Source organism: Equus quagga, chromosome 12 (assembly GCF_021613505.1).
Source record: "Equus quagga isolate Etosha38 chromosome 12, UCLA_HA_Equagga_1.0, whole genome shotgun sequence".
NCBI classification, from domain to species: domain Eukaryota; kingdom Metazoa; phylum Chordata; class Mammalia; order Perissodactyla; family Equidae; genus Equus; species Equus quagga.
This window is the reverse complement of record NC_060278.1, coordinates 44275744-44295594: the sequence shown is the minus strand read 5'-3', so window position 1 is coordinate 44295594 and position 19851 is coordinate 44275744. Positions and strand designations below refer to the sequence as shown.

At 38.9% G+C, this 19851-nt stretch overlaps 1 pseudogene; it reads left to right on the top strand.

Annotated features, from left to right (window-relative positions):
- The first annotated feature begins 6929 nt into the window (after positions 1–6929).
- Positions 6930–7698, top strand: LOC124248163 (Y-box-binding protein 1-like; annotated as a pseudogene).
- Positions 7699–19851: the final 12153 nt, after the last annotated feature.

Sequence of the window (19851 nt, the reverse complement as noted above, 5' to 3'; positions counted from 1 at the left end):
TATTTTGGGCTTGTCTGGGATGGGTTTGTTCCTTCATCAAGGCTGGAAGCCCACTAGAGACATACCTCAGGAAGAAGAATAGATGAAGGTCTGGTTGTGAATTCCCATAATCTCTTAGGGGGGCTAGTACTTTGGGTGGAAGGCTGGCTGGAGAGTCCCCAAGAGGGGCACCTGCTTTAGGACCGGGGCTTTGGATTTTAAGTCAGAACTTAGTATTTCTGATCCAGCTCTGCAACGCATCAGCTGTGTCACCTTGGGCAAGTCAGTTCTTCTCAGTGCAAAGTGAGAAGGAAGACGCATTCACTGAGCCCCTTTCATGGGCTCAGCACTGGGCCCAGTGCTAACAACGCATGATAACCTAATCTTTAGAACAACTCTGTGAGATAAATATGTCCCTGTCTTACAGGAAAGGAAATAGCGGCTCAGAGAGCTTCAATAAGTGGCTGAAAGACACATGACTGATCAATGGCAGAGCTGGGTTTTGAAAGAATCAGTGTGTCTTCACAAGCCATACTTTTGCGCTGCCTCCTTCTTAGCCTGGTCTCATTCCTCTGTAGAATGATTTCACTGGTTATTCTCTAAGGTGCTTCCAGTTCCAACAATGCGTGATAGAGCGGAGTTGAACTCTTCATGGTTGGGTTCTGATAGCAAAAGGAATTCATTACATAGCATAACTCAATTGCATTCATATCAAATCCTGCTCCTTCCTCTGATGGAGACTTTCCATTCATAAAGTCTGGTCCCCCGCACTTGCCTGTCATCTCAGCCTCACCTCTCATCCCTCCTCTCTCCTTTATCCCCGAAATTTTTGCATTTGTCTCCCAGGACCTGCCCACTTGCCTCTTATCCTTTCTCAAAAGCATCTTTCTTTTTCCCCACTTACCTATGTGTTTTCCTCCTCCCAAATATCCCTGTGCAAAACTCACCTTCTCTTTTTCCAGGCTTATCTTGCTTTTACCTGGAAGCTTTCCTGGTTAAATAAGGTATTTGAATGACTGGAAAAGTCTCTTCACTCTGCATTTTGTTTTCATTTGTAAAATGAGAGCTTTGCCTTAGCTGGTCTCTCTCCCTCCTTCCCATGCCAACATTCTGTGATTACAAATAAGTCTGATCTCTTCCTTTCCCCTGCATTCCCTTAGCATCTGTGGACTCAGTTTTCATATTAGTTGATTGGCAATTTCCACCATGCTATGTTGTTTTTCTCCTTGGATTTTCGCCACCTGCAACATTTAGGTAGGTCTATCAAGACTGGAAACTCTTGGAAAGGAGGGAGCGTGAGACTTCCTCTTCTGTATCCTTTCTTCTCCTATCCCCGGGCCACAGGACAAATCCATGCACTCGGGTTATTCCAACAATACCATCAACTGCCCGACAGATGACAGGTAAGTCTCAAGCCTCAAGTGGTGCCTTGCTTTTTTGGTGTCCCTGCCATGTTCCTGCCTCTCATCTTTTAAAAACACATCTTTAGTTATGCATTGTTCTGAGAATTAGGTTTTAGTTATTGGTTTTTCTATGATTGGTTCTATTAACACAAACTAGCTGAACCTGCGTCTTTGCCTCTGCTTGAGAAGAGTGGTCTAGATGTAACTGTCTCCTCGTGATGTCCTCTGGGTTTCAGGAATGAAATTTGGGTCCTCTTGGTCTGATGGAATGCATAACACTTTCAGATTCATCAGGGAGCTGTCAGCACCATTATGGTTAGATTTAAGTGTTTTCTTAAATGCTGCTGTCTGCAGGGTCTGCTGTGTGCATTGTGGTGGTAGAAGGCAAGATTTACTTATTCAGTCATGCATTCAAACATTGTTTTATTGAGCACTTACTATGAGTCAGAAACTGGTGGTAAAGAGATCTGTAAAACCCGGTTCTTGTCTTTAAGAAATACTTGGCCTATCAAGGAAATTGGTAGTAAAAACAGTTACTACAATGGAGTAAGATAAAATCATAAAGGTATAATAAAAGGTCCTGAGGAATTAGGAATTGGTTATAACCAGGGAGCATCACAGAAAATATCATCGAAGAATTTAGGGCTAAGTCCTAGTAAGATTTGGCAGCAAAAGGGCAGAGGACATTCTGGGCAGAGGGAACAGCCTGCACAAAGGCATGAGGATGAGGACATGGGGTGAAGGGACTGGTGAAAATCAGATTACAAACGTAAGCAGGGGCCAGATGATGAAAAGCCTTAAGTGTGCTACAGAGGAGGCTGTGGCCAGTGGCTTTCAAACTTATTGGCTTGATGGCTTCTCGAGGGAGCTGACTGAATATGTAGATTTCTGTGACCCATTGATTTGATTCAGTTGGCTTGAAGTGGGGTTCAAAAATCTATATTATAAGCCAGCTTGCTGGGTGATTCTGATGTAGGCAGTCTACTGATCACCTCGTGCAAACATTGCTGTTTTGCAATCGTCAATGGGAAATACCAAAGAGTGATATTATCATATTGGGATTTAAGAAAAGTGAGTCTAACAAAGCATGGCGGATGAATTGAGGAAGAAAGTCTTGATGTGGGGTGGTCAGTTAGCAATTTTATTGTGACGGTTCATGTGAGAAATACTCAATGCCTGAACCAAGGCAGCAGGTGGTGGTAATGCAAAGAATCAAGTGGAGACATTTTTCAGAGGTAGAATCAATAGGTTTGAGCGAATGAATGGAAGCTGGGGAGAGGGAGGAATCACAGGTTCCTCCAGGAGCTCTCAGAGGAGTAATTAGGATCTGGTGGTGCTATTAACAGAAAGTAAAATGCGTTTGAAGAAGATAAAAAATTTGTTGTGGGACTTATGGAGTGTTTTGCGTCTGTGGAGCTACAAGTAGAGATTTAATTCAGGTCTCTAGATTTGCATTTGGAATTATGAGCATGTATTGATGATAGTGGAAGCCATGGAATTCTATGAGATAACTCTGGAAGAGAGACTAGCGAAGGCCAAAGATAGTACCTTTAAAAGAAAGGCAGAGGGAGAGGTCTGTAACCAAGACTGTGAGAGCCGGTGAGTGGAGGATCATGGAAATTGAGAGGGGAGAAGGTTATGAAGGGCTTTTTCAGCATCAGGCTGGGACTGAGGCACAGTTTGCCCCCTAGAGTCAAAGAGGGACATTGCAGTAAAGAGAGTCAGATGTGGTGCTGAAGGCAGTAGGGAAAGTCTACACATGCGTGAGCGCTAAGGAGTCTGTGAGAGAATGGGTGTTTCACAATGCGTATGTACGTGTGCACCCGGGTGTGTGTATGACTACGAACCATGTGTTCATTTATGCAATACATATCTAACAGGAATTTCTACATGCCAGGCATCTGGTAATCCCAGATCAAGGTGGGGAAATGGCAGCCAAACTGTGGAGCACACCCAGGGGTCAAGAGTCAAAGGGCAAGGGAAAGTGACAGCCAGGAGCTGTGGAGCAGTCAGTGGCCTGGAGGAATTCTAGAGAGGGGGTGCAGATACACACTGGCAGGCCGGGGGAAATAGAACGTGGCCAGAATGAGACTCATGGGAGAGGACAACAGTGCCAAATGCCACAAACGGATTAAAAAGACCGAGAAGTGCCCTGGAGATTGACATTTGGAAGGCCACTGGTGACCTTTCACAGGGCGTTTTCATTGGAGCTCAACTGAAGAGTGAATGGAATGTGAGGAAGGAAGGAGAGAGGCAGTGATTCTCAAGCTGGAAGAGGAGGTGAGATAAGGATGGCCATTTCCTCCAGCAAACTTATTGATACATCTTGAGGACTTAGAAAGATTTGTTTTGAACAACTTGCATTTCAAAAATTAGTCTTTTTCCTAAGAGGTTGTTAAAACATAAAAGTACCATAACACGCTTTTCTGCAATATTTAGATAGCTTTTACCCTGGGAGGCTTGTTAATACTTGCCTATTCAGGAACGTTAGGTCTTTAGCAATAAACCAAGTAAATATTCTAATATAGAAAATAAAACTGCCCTTTATTACTGAAGTATTTTTTTATAAAGATCTCTCTTATGGTAACTCAGATTCGGGTATGTGTGTGCACATGCATGCACATGTGTAGATGTGGGAAGTGTCTGTGTATTGATGTAATCAACTAATATATATCCTATTTTACATGTCAGGCGACGTAGGTGCTAGCACATACCAGTGAGCAGGAAAGACATGGTGGAGTTAGTTGTGACAATGAGTTGAGATATGTATATTTGTGGCCAAATTCTTTTATGTCGCATTGGCAAGGGAGGAGAAGTAATCAGGAAAATGGGGTAACTCAATGGACCATAAGATCAAAAAGTTTAAGACACCATCTATTTCTACATAAAGATGATCTTATGTGGGGGTGTGCTGGTAAATTGGTTCTCTTGGGGTTGTGGGAGGAAGCCCTGATATGTAGCATTTGCCAATTACCGAAGTATAAGTCCTCTTATTATAGTTGATTTCAAACTACTAACATGATGTTACTGAATGTGCAGTTGGGGGAAGAGATGTACACAATCCACTCTTGCAAGCCAGTACAAACTAGCTTCCACACACCACTGATCCTTTATGCAGGCAGAGAAATAATAATGACAATAATAATTCATTTCATTTATGGAGCTGTTTCTGGTTCACCAGGCACTTTGATGTATTTTTCTCTACCTGCACAATACCTTGAGTGTAATGTTGGAGGATGTGATTTGAAGATCATGGAAAATCTCTTTGGCTAGACACGGGCCTTAAATTAAATTAAACCACCAAAGAAGCTCTGTTTGGTTTAACATTTATGAACAGAGACCATGTCTTCTAAGGAAAAGAATACAACATATATAAATTTTGATAACCCAGGATAAGATAAAAAAGATCTTGGTTGTAGGATATCATTGGAGAGAGAAGATCTGAAAGAGGCCACAGAGAGGGAAGGTCAGGTAGCCAGGTAAGGAAAATGTTCAAAAGAGAGATCCAAGGATATTAAAAATATAATTTTCCCTACTTCATAATTTTTCTTAGGGCCTGGCCTGCTCCTAGATCGTAGATCTTGCCAAATATAGTCCATGCTCCATTATCCACTCTAATGGAGGAAAGTTGGACAACATAATTCAAACAACAGACAACCTTGAAAGGTATATACCATTGGATTTGCAGAGGTTATAATGCCTGTTTCTTAGCATCTTTACCCTCCTGTGCATGGTTTACCTATTCTCCCCCTGGAACTTAACCCACCCATGGCAAGTCGTGTTGTAGAGTATTGGGAAAAACCACACAACTAGTACCAATCTAGATTCTTTTTGTACAAGTATGGGATTGGGGTGCTTATGCTTCCTTATAAGCAATTTAATAAAGTTTTATTCAAGTTACTTCTAATTAAAGGATGAAAAATCTCTTGTCCTAGAGAATGAAAATACTTTTTTGTGAAAGAAATATTTAATTCATTGGGCCATAAGCTTTAAAGTGTACTGTATGCGTGTGTGTGTGTGTGTGTGCACGCGTGTGCGCATGCATGCACATGCGCACACCTTCAACTACTGCTGACTACAGAAGAAATCAATATCTGGCCACTGGCGGTTGTGGGCTGTTATCACTTGGTGACAGTTGATATATTGGTGGCAGGCAATGAGGAGAATAGTGGGTGTGCATCCTATCAATTTTTAGAGCACATTTTATCCTTACGAGGACCAGTGGCTCAGCAGTCCATTTGTCATTTCTGCCCTTGAAAGTAGGAGTTGATAAATGACATTAACTTTTAGCCCACCAAAGTGTGTGCTTTTCTACATCCCACGGTTGAGTTTCAGGGTACAGGGAGAGAAAAATAAAACATCTAATCTCTAGTGGAAGTTTGGGGGTTTAGGAAGTAGAATGTGGTAGGAAATGCAAGCCAAGTGGTAGCTTGAATAAAAGTCTGCTATTTTGATAGCTTCAAATGCTTTACTGCTTCCATCCCATTGCAGGATTTTATCACCCAGGGATAAATACAACACCTTCCTAATGGTAATGATAATCGTAGCAGTACCTAGCGCCAAAAATCTGGGTAGTGTTCACAGTTGGCTAAGAACTTTCACATACCGCATATCATTCCATCTCTATAGTAGTCCTAGGAGATGGGAAACTGAGACTCAGAAGGCTGAGTGGTTTGCCCAGGTGTACAGTGTTGGCGAGTGGGGGTGAACGTTAACTTGGGGGCACTAGCACCAGCCCAGACTCTCTCAGCCTCTCTTTGTGCTCCTGCCTCTCCTTGTTCTCGTTTAATCTATACACACTTGCTAGAACAATCATCCCATAAACTTTTATTTCTGGTAAGAAGCCTTTCCTAACAGATCCAGCTTCACTCCCTCTGCATCTTTACCCAGAATGCCCTGAGCACTCAAGTGTGCACTAAACAACCATTGGCCACTGGTTTTCTCCTACTCTGACATCATACGTTTCAATTAAAATCCTACATCTTTTTCATGAGAACTTACAAATCTTTTGGTCACATGACAGTAGGTCCTGACAATATGAAGAGGAAAATCGTCTCTCAGAAAGATGCTGTGATCCTGGCTTACCCACATCTTTCCTTCTGTGTTTGTGATGAAAATCTACTCATCCTTCACAGCTTACCTTAAATGCCATTTTTTCATGGAATATTTTTCTGATTCTCTAAACAAATACTATCTCTCAATCTTTTGACTTTTTTGTTACTTATTCTGTTGCAATTATTTTTATTATTTTTCTCATGCCGCTACTAACCGTGTAATCCTTGGGGTCAGTAACAAAAAGTTTCACAAGTAGGAGATGCTCAGTAAATACTTGTTGAATTCAATTTAAATCAATTAGTTTGAAGACACTCCAAGTACAACACAAGCCCTTTTATCCAGTGCAATTGCTACCAGTATTATTTGTTAATCAAAGAAAGTAGGAGCAGACCCCAGAGAGCTCTGAGCAGCCCCACTACCACCTGCCTAGTTATTGTCACACCCAGGAGGAGCCAAAGCTCCACAGCTGCCTGGGTCACCATCACTGCAACCATGAGCAATGGACTGAGACCCAGCCTGGCATCTATGGCAGGGAGTGACAGCCCAGGTGGCCTCACATCCGTGGTGTCTGACAGCAGGACAAGAAAGATCACTGCAATGAAGTTTTTGGAAACAGTAAAATGGTTCAAGGTAAGAGATGGATATGGTTTCATTAACATGACACTAATGAAGACGTACTTGTACACCAGACTGCCATACAGAAGAATAACCCCAGGGAGTACCTTGGCAGTGTAGGAGATGGAGAGACTGTGGAGTTTGACGTTGTTGAAGAAGAACAGGATGCAGAGGCAGCAAACGTTACAAGCCCTGGTGGAGTTCCAGTGCAAGGCAGTAAATATGCAGCAGATCAGAACCATTATAGACACTATCCATGTCCCAGGGGTCCTTCACACGATTACCAGTGGAATGACCAGAATAGTGAGGGAGGGGAAAGAATGGGGGTCGGAGAGCACTCCCCAGGGCCAGGCCCAACAGCACCCCCCTACCGCAGGCCACAGCACCCACCTTATTACATGCAGAGACCCTGTGGGCACCGCCACAGTATTCCAGTCCTCCTGCACAGGGAGAAGGGATGGAAGGTGCTGACAAACAGGGTGCAGGAGAGCAAGGGAGGCCCGTGAAGCAGAATATGTATCAGGGTTTAGCCCACAATTACCCAGGGTCCCTCCGTGCTGAAAGACATCCTAGAGAGGATGGCAATGAAGAAGACAAGGAGAATCAAGGAGAGGAGACCCAAGGTCAGCAGCCACCTCAATGTTAGTCCCACCTCATCTTCAACTACTGATGCAGATGCCCAGAAAAACCTAAACCACCAGATGGCAAAGACCAAAGCAGCCGATCCACCAGCTGAGAGTTCATTCCTCTGGAGGCTGAGCAGGGCGAGGCTGAGTGAATGCCGGCTCACCCTCTCTACCATCATCTGGTCTAGTCATCCAACAAGAAGAAACGAACATGAAATTCCAGCAATAAGAAATGAACAAAAGATTGGAGCTCAACACCTTAAGTGCTTGCTTTTTGCCTGTTAACCAGATAACTAGAACTATCTGCGTTAGCCACACAGCATAGGGTTTGTATCATTTTTACCTAAAGACATCTCTTTTTAGTAACGACAAACGTTTTTTTTTTAAAGAAAAAACCTGGTTTTTATCAATACACTTTTAAAAGTTTTTACATTGTTTCATATCTGGTTCAGTTGAGATTTTTAAGAACATTTTTAATTTGTAGTAAAAGTTTAAAATTTGATTTTTAAAAAAATCAACAAATTGCAGGCCCTTGTTAATTAAAGTCTTAAATATTTTTTTAAAAAGTAGATTAACATGGGCAACCATTTTTTAAAAAGCTATATGTAAACCATAAACCATTTTACTTAAAACCCACATTCATTTGCCAAGTTTTTTGGTGTAGAGCCAACGACAACTCTTTGAGTAGGTTTTCACTGATTCAAGTCCCTGGTTTTCTTCCTTGCAATAATCATACCTGTAATGAAAAGATTAAAACTTCTAATTTCAGTATTTTCCATATGGAGGGAGAACTTTGACACCTACAGCACAATCTGAGTTCAGTAACCATCTATTAAAGTTTTTCCCCAGTCTATAACACTTGTCCCTATTAATTGACCTGCAATTCTTTAGAGTTGCACTGTCCAGTACAGTGTCACTTGCCACATGGGGTCATTAGCACCTGAAGTGTGACTTGTCAGAAGTAAGATGTGCCAGAGGTATGAAATACACATTGGATTTCCAAGACTTAGTACAAAAAACGATCACAGAATATCTCATTAATAATTTTATGGTTGTAGGTTGAAAAGATCAATGTTTGGCTATATTGGGTTAAATAAAATATATTAAAATTAATTTCACCTGTTTCTTTTACTTTTTAAATGTGACTATTGAAAAGCGTAAAATTACATAGGCGGTTTGCGTTGTATTTCTATTGGACAGCACTGCTTTACAGACTTGTGTTTACTAATTCTTTGTAAAACAGTCAACGTCACTTTCACAGAGAGCACTGCTCTTTCCTTTTTAGTCATTTTTCTTACATATACTTAATATTAGATTAAATTACATAATTATTGTAAGAAGAACTACTATCATAGTCAGGTTTGAGAGCAAACACAGCTGAATTTTGGCATGCTCACTTTTCAGCTTGTGGGAGCAGAAATCCACAAACAATTTCATGTCACCTCCTTGTGCTTTTAGGTGCCATGGCCTCAGTCAGTGTGTTGAAGAAGTAGAAGGTGAGTGTGATTTATTTGATGAAGCAGCGAAGAGTGGTAAAGAGGCTTCTACTGAACTCTGATCCTGGACAAGAGATGCTCCCTTTTTGACATGCCATTTTAAAATGACAATGTCACAACTCTATTTTCCATTAACTTCCCTGACACCCTCAGAATCGTAGACTTGGGAAATGAAATTCAGGGATATCCTGATTAAGTTGCGAACAGATTCATTTCATTATGGGAAAATGAAAAGTCCAACCATGCGAACAATGGTTGTCTCAATGGAAATGGCCACATATAACGAAGGTATTTGGAGTGAGAGTTTGTCCATATCCTAAGAGCAAATTAGTAGGCTTGCTAGCAAGCTGAGAGGCTGTTTGGGTTTTGGTTTGCTCTCAAGTTGCCAGGGGAAGGAGGGAGGTACTAGTTCTGTTAGAGAGGAATTTGCTCTTGGTCAGGATGTGGCCTGCAGTGTAAAGTCATCCCTCATCCCTCTTACTCCATCTAGAAGCAGTAAATAGTTTGCCAGTTACATTACGTCTGTAAGGCTTGGGAGAGAGGATTGTGAAACCTGCCTTCATGTTCCAGCTGTGACTAGGGCAAGCACCATGAATTGTCTTCTCTGTGCTAAGGGTGGGGATGGATTGGGTGGGGGAGATGGAGCATATGGCGGGTTCAGATACACTGATCCATCCATATGTTACTTCCCTGTGCCTGACAGCACCTCAGTGTGGTTGAGGGTCTGTGCATAAAGTTTGTGGATAAGGCAATGCAGTTCTAATGTCTCAAGAGCCTGTCATGTGAAAACAAATCTGAGCTCACCAGCCATTGTAGTAGTAGAGGTAAGACAGTTGTTATTTCTTCAAAGACCTTCTTTTTAATAGGACTTTCTCCATGAGCATCCGATGTTATGGGAATGGGTGATTTAAACATAGATGAAGTGAGTATCATTTAGCTCCAACCCTGATCTAAGCAGATGGCAAGGATGGACCACCCAACTCATTCATGCCACTAAATTGAACAGCGTTAGTAACATGCACCAAAATCTCATTTCAGGGAAAGAACATTTGGTAGATGGTTTTTGTTGGGCGCTGTTGGTTTGCTTGCCAATGATAACAAAGGAAATAATAATCAGAAGAGAAAGTAGCTATCTTTTGTCCTACTCTGTTTTGTAGTGAATAAATGAGCCAGGCATATTAAATTTCTATGGGATTGTTTATTTTATAGTTGTTCTGCTCCATAAGTTCCCTCCAGGAAGAAGTGTGAGACACCAAGCTGTAGACTGGCAGAGGCTGTGCTGAGGAAGAGGATCCGGGTCATTAGGACCTTACAAAGATCAGAAATGAAGCAATCTGCTTCCGGCTCACCTCAGCCTCCTCAGGATTTAATTGTATTCTCTGGAGTTTCAGAATCTGAGGGTATGTGCACTGTGGCAAAATCTTCGTTTTATGGGTCTCCCTTGAAAGCTGGTCCTGGTTTTTCTGTGTTGTGTGGTTGAAAACACGTAGACATGAGGGAAGCTTCAATGAATTTAGCTCATGGGAAACCATAGTCTATGAATTGAATTGCTTCTTGGCTATAAGAAGAAGAGGTAGAATGACAAAGGAAAATGAAATCTTCTAGAAGATTTAGTAAAACATTAAGAAAGAAGTGATATTCAATATTGAAGCAAACTGCTTTCCTCAATTTTCAGTGTGTAAGAAATATCTTGGGATTTGTTTCTTCATCCCAAGCCTGAGAAAGGGGAGGCAAATATGTCTATGTTGCTATTCATATATAGGCTCTTATCCATGTAGAGCTTAAATAAATAATTCTCAAACTGTGGCCAAATGACATACTAAGACTCCTGGGTAGAGGCATCTTACAAATCATCAAAGAATTAGTGTACATGAAAGTACGTTGCAGACATTTGCAAACTCTAGCCTGTGATATTTGCAGCTATAGTCGTGATTTTTCAGTGGCTATAGAATTTGGGGTGGTATTTCTAGTCCCTTTCTGTCCATTTTACTCTTCAGGGTGATCACATCAGACTACACCTAATGGGGGAAAGGGTAGGGGAGAGGGGCATGTAGCATTCTAAGAGATTGTCCCAAAAGGAGCACTGATGATATGCTTTCTCTCTCACTTAAATAGCGTGTTTCCTGTCCTCAACTTAGAGCACTGGCTAGTCTAGTCAAGACTGCAACAAATTTGGGAAAAGAAGAGCTCAGAGAGATTTCCCAGCATGATTGTTGATAATAATAGTACTAACTTTATTATTATTATTGCAATCATTTATTGGTCTCCAGGACTGGCTACATGCTTTACATACAAAATTTTACTTAATTTAATCCTTACAACAGTCCAAAGAGGGAAATATGTTACCCCCATTATTCAGATGAGTACATCATGGTTTAGATAGTAAAGTAGGCTGCCCAAGGTCATAGAGTTTGGAGATGATGGAATTGGGATTTTAATCTGCTCTTACATTAAAGCTACTGGAAACAGGTTTTCTTCTTTTTTTTGTTTTTTAAAGATTTTATTTTTTCATTTTTGTCCCCAAAGCCCCCCGGTACATAGTTGTATATTCTCAGTTGTGGGTCCTTCCAGTTGTGGCTTGTGGGATGCTGCCTCAGTGTGGCTGGATGAGCGGTGCCATGTCCACGCCCAGGATCTGAACCGATGAAACACTGGGCTGCCTGCAGTGGAGCGCGCTAACTTAACCACTCGGCCATGGGGCCGGCCCCCAGTTTTTCTTTTTTAAACCGATTATTTCAAATGAGAGTCAAAATAAAACCAGAAAAATCCAAAGGCCTGATTTCTTCTTGGCCTTGTAATGCTGAGCGAGAATTGCTGAGTCTTTAGTGTGGAAGGAGCATTTCAGGCGCAATGTAGGAGAAAATCCTCATGCCAGGAGTTGTCTCATGTTTTCCTTAAACTGTAATGGCCCAGAGCTCCAGCGCTGGAGTCAGATTTACTAATCACCCCTTATGTGCCAGGTACTGCAGTCCCTTTCATTGATGGAAAGTGCTGGCTTTCAGCTGACAAAGCACACTTGCTTACATAAATCCCCACACTGAATTCTGGATCCAACTCAGCATGTGCAGGAGAGCAGGAAACTAAGTCTCAAATGAGATCTGCTGCTGCCTGTCTGAAGGCTAACCTTACTCCTTCATGAAGGATGCACGCAGAGTTCATTCATACCACACAACTCCTCCTATCCCCTTTTCATCTATTATAATCTTGCCTTTTTTTTCTTTCTGGAACTTTCTGATACCTCTTTTGAATTGGGTTCCTCAGCATAAATAGGGTCGGTTTGAACTGCCTTTGTCTGTATGTTGCTAATAAACACATACCATTTTCTTTTCTAATTGAAATGACTGGACTGTGCTTTTTTATTTCTTTTTGAATCTTTCTACAGGATCTAACAGTGCTTAAAACTATTGAATTAATTGCCTCCTTAATTATAATCTTCATCCAGTTTTCTTTCTCTTTCAGATTTAGTCTCTAAAAGATCAAGAAATTAGTTAGCATCCCAAAGGACCCTGAATGGTCCACATGGCTTTCTTTGTGTTTGTCCTATCTTCATGCTTCCTTGAAGACATACATGTCCCTCAATTGGCGTAGCACTTTTCTGCCTTCGTCATAGGTACTGCTTTAAAATCTTTTAAAATTAAATCTCTTCTTTTTGTTTTTCATTACGAAAAATTTCAAATATATATGGAAGTAGAGAGATTACTATAATGAAGCCAATGTACCCAAATTAAAAAATGATCATTACATGGATGATCTTCCTTCATCTATACTCCAAACCATCCCCCACCAACAGGATTATTTTGAAGTAAATCCCAAATGTTATAGCATTTCATCTGTAAATATTTTGTATGCATCATTAGAAAATGAGGACTACTTTAAAAAGCATAACCACAATATTATTACCACACCTAAATAAATCAATAGTAACTCTTTAATATAATTAAATATCTATTAATTGCTCATATTTTGATGGCCATCTTTTAAATTGTTTTAGTCTGTTTATTTGAATTGGATTCCAAAATAGAGTTCCAACTGTGTCATTGGTTGATATATCTCTTTAAATGTCTTTTACTTTATAGATTTCCTCTCCATCTCGTTTTTAAGTTGTGGTTGATACTGAAGAAATGGATTACTTTTGCTCTAGAGTTTCCATAATGGATTAGATTCTGCAGAAATCACCTCTAGTTTGACAGCTGTTCTCAGATTGGCCCACTACTCTTTATGCTTTCCAGTGAGTACCTGTGGGTTGTTTTGTGTTCTGTTTTCAGGGCTGTCTAAAGCCCAGTTGCATTCCTTCCACTTTGTCTTGCAAAAGAGCTGATACTTTGAGGGTTGTGGAGCTATCAGTAGAGCTGATACTTTGAGGGTTGTGGAGCTATCAGCAGAGCTATCAGTGATCAGTTTCCACATCAATTTTATTTAAGAGTCCATAGGGATTCCTTTTCATCTTGTTTTATTGTAGCGGTTCTCAAATAAATTCTTGATTTTGCTCTTCTAGTTGTTCCATTTTTAAATAAATCAGATGGAACATTTTTAATAATGAAATATAACAATAAAACTCATTCAAATTTAGGTGAGATTCTACCACCTCATTGAATACTTTGATTTTCTTTCATCACTACTCAGAATGTTTTAAAAAGTACCTGTTAACATGCACTGGAAACAAATTGATCAATACCATCCCTCTATTATTCTCTGGTACGCTTTCTGATGCATAACATCCAGAAGTTAGACCAACAGTCAACAGTTCAGATGTGCATGCATGTATGCATGTGTGTATGGGTGTGTGTGTGTATGAGTTTAAGAAACCTGTGCCAATATCAGCCCTAGATTTTTCTGAATTTCAAGAGGCTGAGCTTTTGTACTGTAAGATGGCAGAACTATTAGTGTTTTTTGCGTCTCATGTATGTGTAAACAGGATAGTAGATACTCATACAATTCTTCTTCTTAACCTACAAATGTAGTAGTCTTTGTATTGGAAACAGTAAACTTCATCTGGAACTGAAATTTACATTCTTTTGATCTTTGTAGGCACAGCCTAGAATCTTTGCACAGATCAAAATACATATTCGTTATCAAAGGCATTCTGGGAAGATGGAGGCAGCAGCATAGTTTTTGAATTTCCTCTTTAACACAGAGAAAATAGATAGTGAAACTGAAATCCATGTACAATATTTACAATAAAACTAACATGGCATACTCCTGACCCCAAAATTCAGCTGGGTAGAGAGAAACCAGCAAAAGGCCCAAGACTTACATGGGATCAGAGTCTGGTCAGGAGGAAGCAAAGGAAAGCAATGGAGTGTTTAGTGAATCTGAGAGGAGGAGAAGCAGAAACAGCCCACAAGTATTCACTGGAAAGCACAGGGTCCAATCTGAGAATGGCAAATAAAATTTGGACAGCTTTCTTCACTTATTGCGGTGAGCTCAAAGTGATGTCTTCAAGGTGTGGAGCAGTCTAGGCTCTGTGAACTCTTGAAACTTGCCATCTGTTTCAGTGCCTGAAGCAGTGCCTCAAATCAAAATTAACCAAGACAAGGAGAGTAGAAACAATAGAAAGAGAACATACAGATAAAAAATTGGGAGGAAAAGGGAAAAGAGAGTAAGGAAATCTCAAAAAAGCAAGCTGTCATATTTTTAAACATGACCCCAAAACAACAGCAAAACAAGCTCTGTGAAGTTAGAAAATCTATCCCAAACCATGCCTCTTTTTAAAGTTCAAAAAGTAATTTTACATAAAAGTAAACAATAGGAACATATCAAGATCAACCCTCAAAGTTATCGTAAACAAAAAGAGGCAAAAGCGGAATAACATCCCTAAATACAATCACAGTATAATTGAAAGATATGTTTACAAAACAGATCAAAAATGTAACTTACTATTTCAAAAAAAGCTGAAAGACATAAATAAACTAATACAAAACATGCAAAAAAGCACAAATCAGAATTAGAAAGTTCAGAAATGCAATGACAGAACTCAGAAAAGAATTCAAAATTAAAGAACAATAATTTCAGAAAAGAAGGCTAAAATAGAAGAAATGAAAAGATTATGCCTTAAGATAAATGGAAACTGAAAAATAGAAAAATTTTAAAAATAAGCAGCTACTGAGATAAAAATGATTCTATGAAAGTGACAAATATTTAGGCAAAGAAGATAGGCAAAGATAGGCAGAGAAGGTCCAGCATACAGATAATTAGACTACTTGAAAAAGAAAACCAAAATAAATGGAGTCTACACGACATGCTGCTAAACAACCGCTGGGTCATTGAAGAAATCAAAGAGGAAATAAAAAAATACCTTGAGACAAAAGAAAATGAAAGCACAACATTCCAAAATCTAAGGGACACAGCAAAACAGTTCTAAGAGGGAAGTTCACAGTGATACAGGCCTACCTCAGGAAACAAGAAAAATCTCAAACAAACAATCTAATCTTATACCTAAAGGAGCTAGAAAAAGAAGGACAAGCAAAACTCAAAGTTAGGAGGAAGGAAACAACAGAAATCAGAGTGGAAATAAAGGCTAAAAAGATAGATAATAAAGATCAATGAAACAAGGAGCTGGTTCTTCGAGAAAATAAACAAAATTGATTAAACTTTAGCCAAATTCATCAAGATAAAAAGAGAGAGGTCCAAATAAATAAAATTGGAAATGAAAGAAAAGAAGTTAAACTGACATCACAGAAATGCAAAGGATCATAAGAGATTACTATGAACAATTATAGGCCAAAAAGTTGGAAAGCTTAGAAGAAATGGATAAATTCCTAGAAACATACAATCTTCCAAGACTGAATTAGGAGTAAACAGAAAATCTGAGCAAAACAATTACTAGTATGAAATTGAATCAGTAATTAAAAAACTCCCAAAAAACAAAAGCCCAGGACCAGACAGTTTCACAGGTGAATTCTACCACACACTTAAAAAAGAGCTAATACTATCTTTCTCAAACTATTGAAGAGGAAGGAATACTTCCAAACTCATTCTACAAGGCCAGTATTTCTTGGTACAAAAACCAGACAAAGATACTACCAAAAAAAACTTACAGGCCAATATTCTTGATGAACATACATGCAAAAATCTTCAATAAAATATTAGCAAAAGAAATTCAACAATACATTGAAAGGATCATACACTATGATCAAGTGGGACTTATTCCAGGGACATGAGGATGGCTCAATACCCACAAATCAATCAATGTGACAAACCACATTAACGAAACAAAGAATAACAATCATATGATCATCTCAATAGATGCAGAAAAAGCTTTCGACAAAATCCAACATCCATTTATGATAAAAACTCTCAACAAAGTGGGTATAGAAAGAACATACCTCAACATAATAAAGGCCATATATGATAAACACATACCTAATATTATATTCAATGGTGAAAAGCTAAAAGCATTCCCTCTAAGATCAGGAACAAGACAAGGATGCTCACTCTCACTACTTATATTCAGCATAGTATTGGAAGTCCTAGCTATAGCATCAGACAAGAAAAAGAAATAAGAAGCATCCAAATTGGAGAAGAAGAATTAAAACTGTCACTGTTTACAGGTGACATGATACTACATATAGAAAACCCTAAAGACTCCACTAAAAAACTATTAGAACTGATAAGTGAATTCAGTAAAGTTGCAGGAAACAAAAAATTAATATACAGAAATTTGTAGCATTTCTATACACTAATAATGATCTATCGGAAAGAGGAATTAAGAAAATAATCCCATTTACAGTTGCATCAAAAAGAATACAATATCTAGGTATAAATTTAACAAAGGAGGTGAAAGATTGATACTATGGAAACTATAAGATATTGATGAAAGAAATTGAAGGTGACAGATAAATGGAAAGATATACCATGCTCATGGATTGGAAGAATTAATACTGTTAAAATGTCTATACATCCCAAAGCAATCTACAGAGTCAATGCAATCCCTATCAAGATACCTAAGGCATTTTTCACAGAACTAGAACAAAAAATCCTAAAATTTGTATGGAACCACAAAGAGACTCTGAGTAGCAAAGCAATCTTGAGAAGGAAGAATAAAGCTGGAAGTATCACAATCCCTGATTTCAAACTATGCTACAAAGCTACAGTAATCAAAACAGTATGGTACTGGCACAAAAACAGACACACAGATCAGTGGAACAGAATACAGAGTCCAGAAATAAACCCATGTTTATATGGCCAATTAATCTACAACAACAGAGACGAGAATATACAATGGAGAAAAGACAATAAATGGTATTGGGAAAAATGGACAGCTACATGCGAAAGAATGAAACTGGACCACTTTCGTACACCATACATAAAAATAAACGCAAAATGGATTAAAGACTTAAATGTAATCCTTGAAACCATAACATTCCTAGAAGAAAACATGAGCAGTAAACTCTTTGACATCAGTTTAGTAATATTTTTTTCATCCGTCTCTGTTGGCAAGGTCAACAGAAGCAAAAATAAACAAATGGGTCTACATCACCAAAAAGCCTTTGCACTGGGAAGGAAACCATCTACAGAGTGAAAATGTTACCTACTGAATGGGAGAAGATATTCACAAATGATATGTCCAAAAAGGGGTTAGTACCCAAAATGTATAAAGAAATCATACAACTCAATATCAAAAAGGCAAACAATCCAATTAAAAAATAGGCGGAGGAACTGAGTAAACATTTTTCCAAAAAAAGACATAAAGGTGGTTGACAGACACATGAAAAGATGCTCAACATCACTAATCCTTAGGCAAATGCAAACCAAAACCACATCAGTCAGGATGGCTATCATAAAAAAGACAACAGGTAACAAGTGTTGTTGAGGATGTGGAGAAAAGGGAATCCTCGTGCACTATTGATGGGAAGGTAAATTGGTGAAGCCACTATGAAAGACAGTATGGAGAGTCCTCAAAAAGTTAAACATAGAACTACTATATTATCCAGAAATTCCACTTCTGGGTATTTACCCGAAGAAAACAAAAACCCTAATTTGAAAAGATGTATGTGACCCTATGTTCATTGCAGCATTATTTACAGTAGGCAAGATATGGAAGCAACTTAAGTGTCCATCAATGGATAAATGGATAAAGAAGAGGGGGTACATATATACAACGGACCATTACTCAGCCATAAAAAAGAATGAAATTTTGCATTTGTGACAACATAGATGAACCTAGAGAGTAATATGCTGAGCAAAATAAGTCAGATAGAGAAAGACAAATACTGTATGATTTCACTTATATGTGGAATCTAAAATACAAAAATGTAAAAACAAAGCAGAAACAGACTCACAGATACAGAGAATAAACTGGTGGTTGCCAGAAGGGACAGCTGGTGGGGGGTTGGGCAAAATAAGTGAAGGGGATTAAGAGGTAACAACTTCCAGTTATAAAATAAACAAGCCACAGGGATGTAATATGCAGCATAGGGAATATAGTCAATAATATTGTAGTAACTTTATGTGACAAATGATTACTAGACTTATTGTGGTGATCATTTTGTTTCGTAAAGTATATAAACTTCAAATCACTATCTTGTATATCTGAAACTAACATAACATTGTATGTCCACTATACTTCAATTAAAAAATTAAAATAACCTTGATCTAAGAAAAAAATAAGAAAACCTAAATGAGAAATTAAAGCAAATATTAAACTATAACTGAAGAAAATTTCCTGAGATTAAAAAAATTTTGAACAATGTATTGAAAATGTGATTGCATAATACCTGAGCATATCAACTCAGAACGACAAACACCAAGACATATTCTACTAAATTTACTTGAGGTTAAAATAAAAAAAAAAAAACCCAAAAATTTCTTTTAGGCATCTTGACAAAAAGAGAAAGTGACTTATGAGGAAAAAATTAGATTATTAACAGATTTTCAATAGCAGTGCCTTTTGCTAAAAGAAAATGGAGTGACACACTTAATATAATCAAAGAGGGGCTGGCCCGGTGGTGCAGCAGTTAAGTTCGCACGTTCCTCTACTCGGCGGCCGGAGGTTCGCTGGTTAGGATCCCAGGTGTAGACATGGCACCGCTTGGCAAAAAGCCATGTTGTGGTAGGCGTCCCACATATAAAGCAGAGGAAGATGGGCATGGATGTTAGCTCAGGTTTTTAAAGTCCACATTCCATCCATCCATTATGGCTCCGCTCCGTATATAAATTCCTGCTGTTCTTTCTAGAAGGAAATTACATTGATAATTTGTTCTTGACAAAGCCATGCTAATTACATCTTCTGCTTTTTCCTGCCATTTTTTTGGGCAGTTAGTATCTTGTCATTATTTCTTTTTACCTTCCCACGTATCAGAAATATCAGTACCTTATTTCTCATTTGTATATCCTGCTGTAGTTCTTTTAAAGAAGTGCCTTCCACTGCCAGTTTTGAAGCAATTGGCCCACCTCAAAATGCATGTCCTTGCCCTTTGCCAATATGAACACCATTTTAAAAAACAATCTTGAACTACTTCCTTCCCCAGTCCAATTTAGTTTTTCACCTTCACATCATAAATGATGCATACTCCGTATCACAGTTGACCTTTCAAAATATGTTATCAAAATGGAGACTAAAAATAACATTAAGCATTTCTCCTTGGGTTTTTAATATTATCTACTATCTGCTTTTCATTTTCTCTCTCTCTAGGATGGAAAATTCTGCTTGACTGACCCCCACTTTTCTTTTGGGTG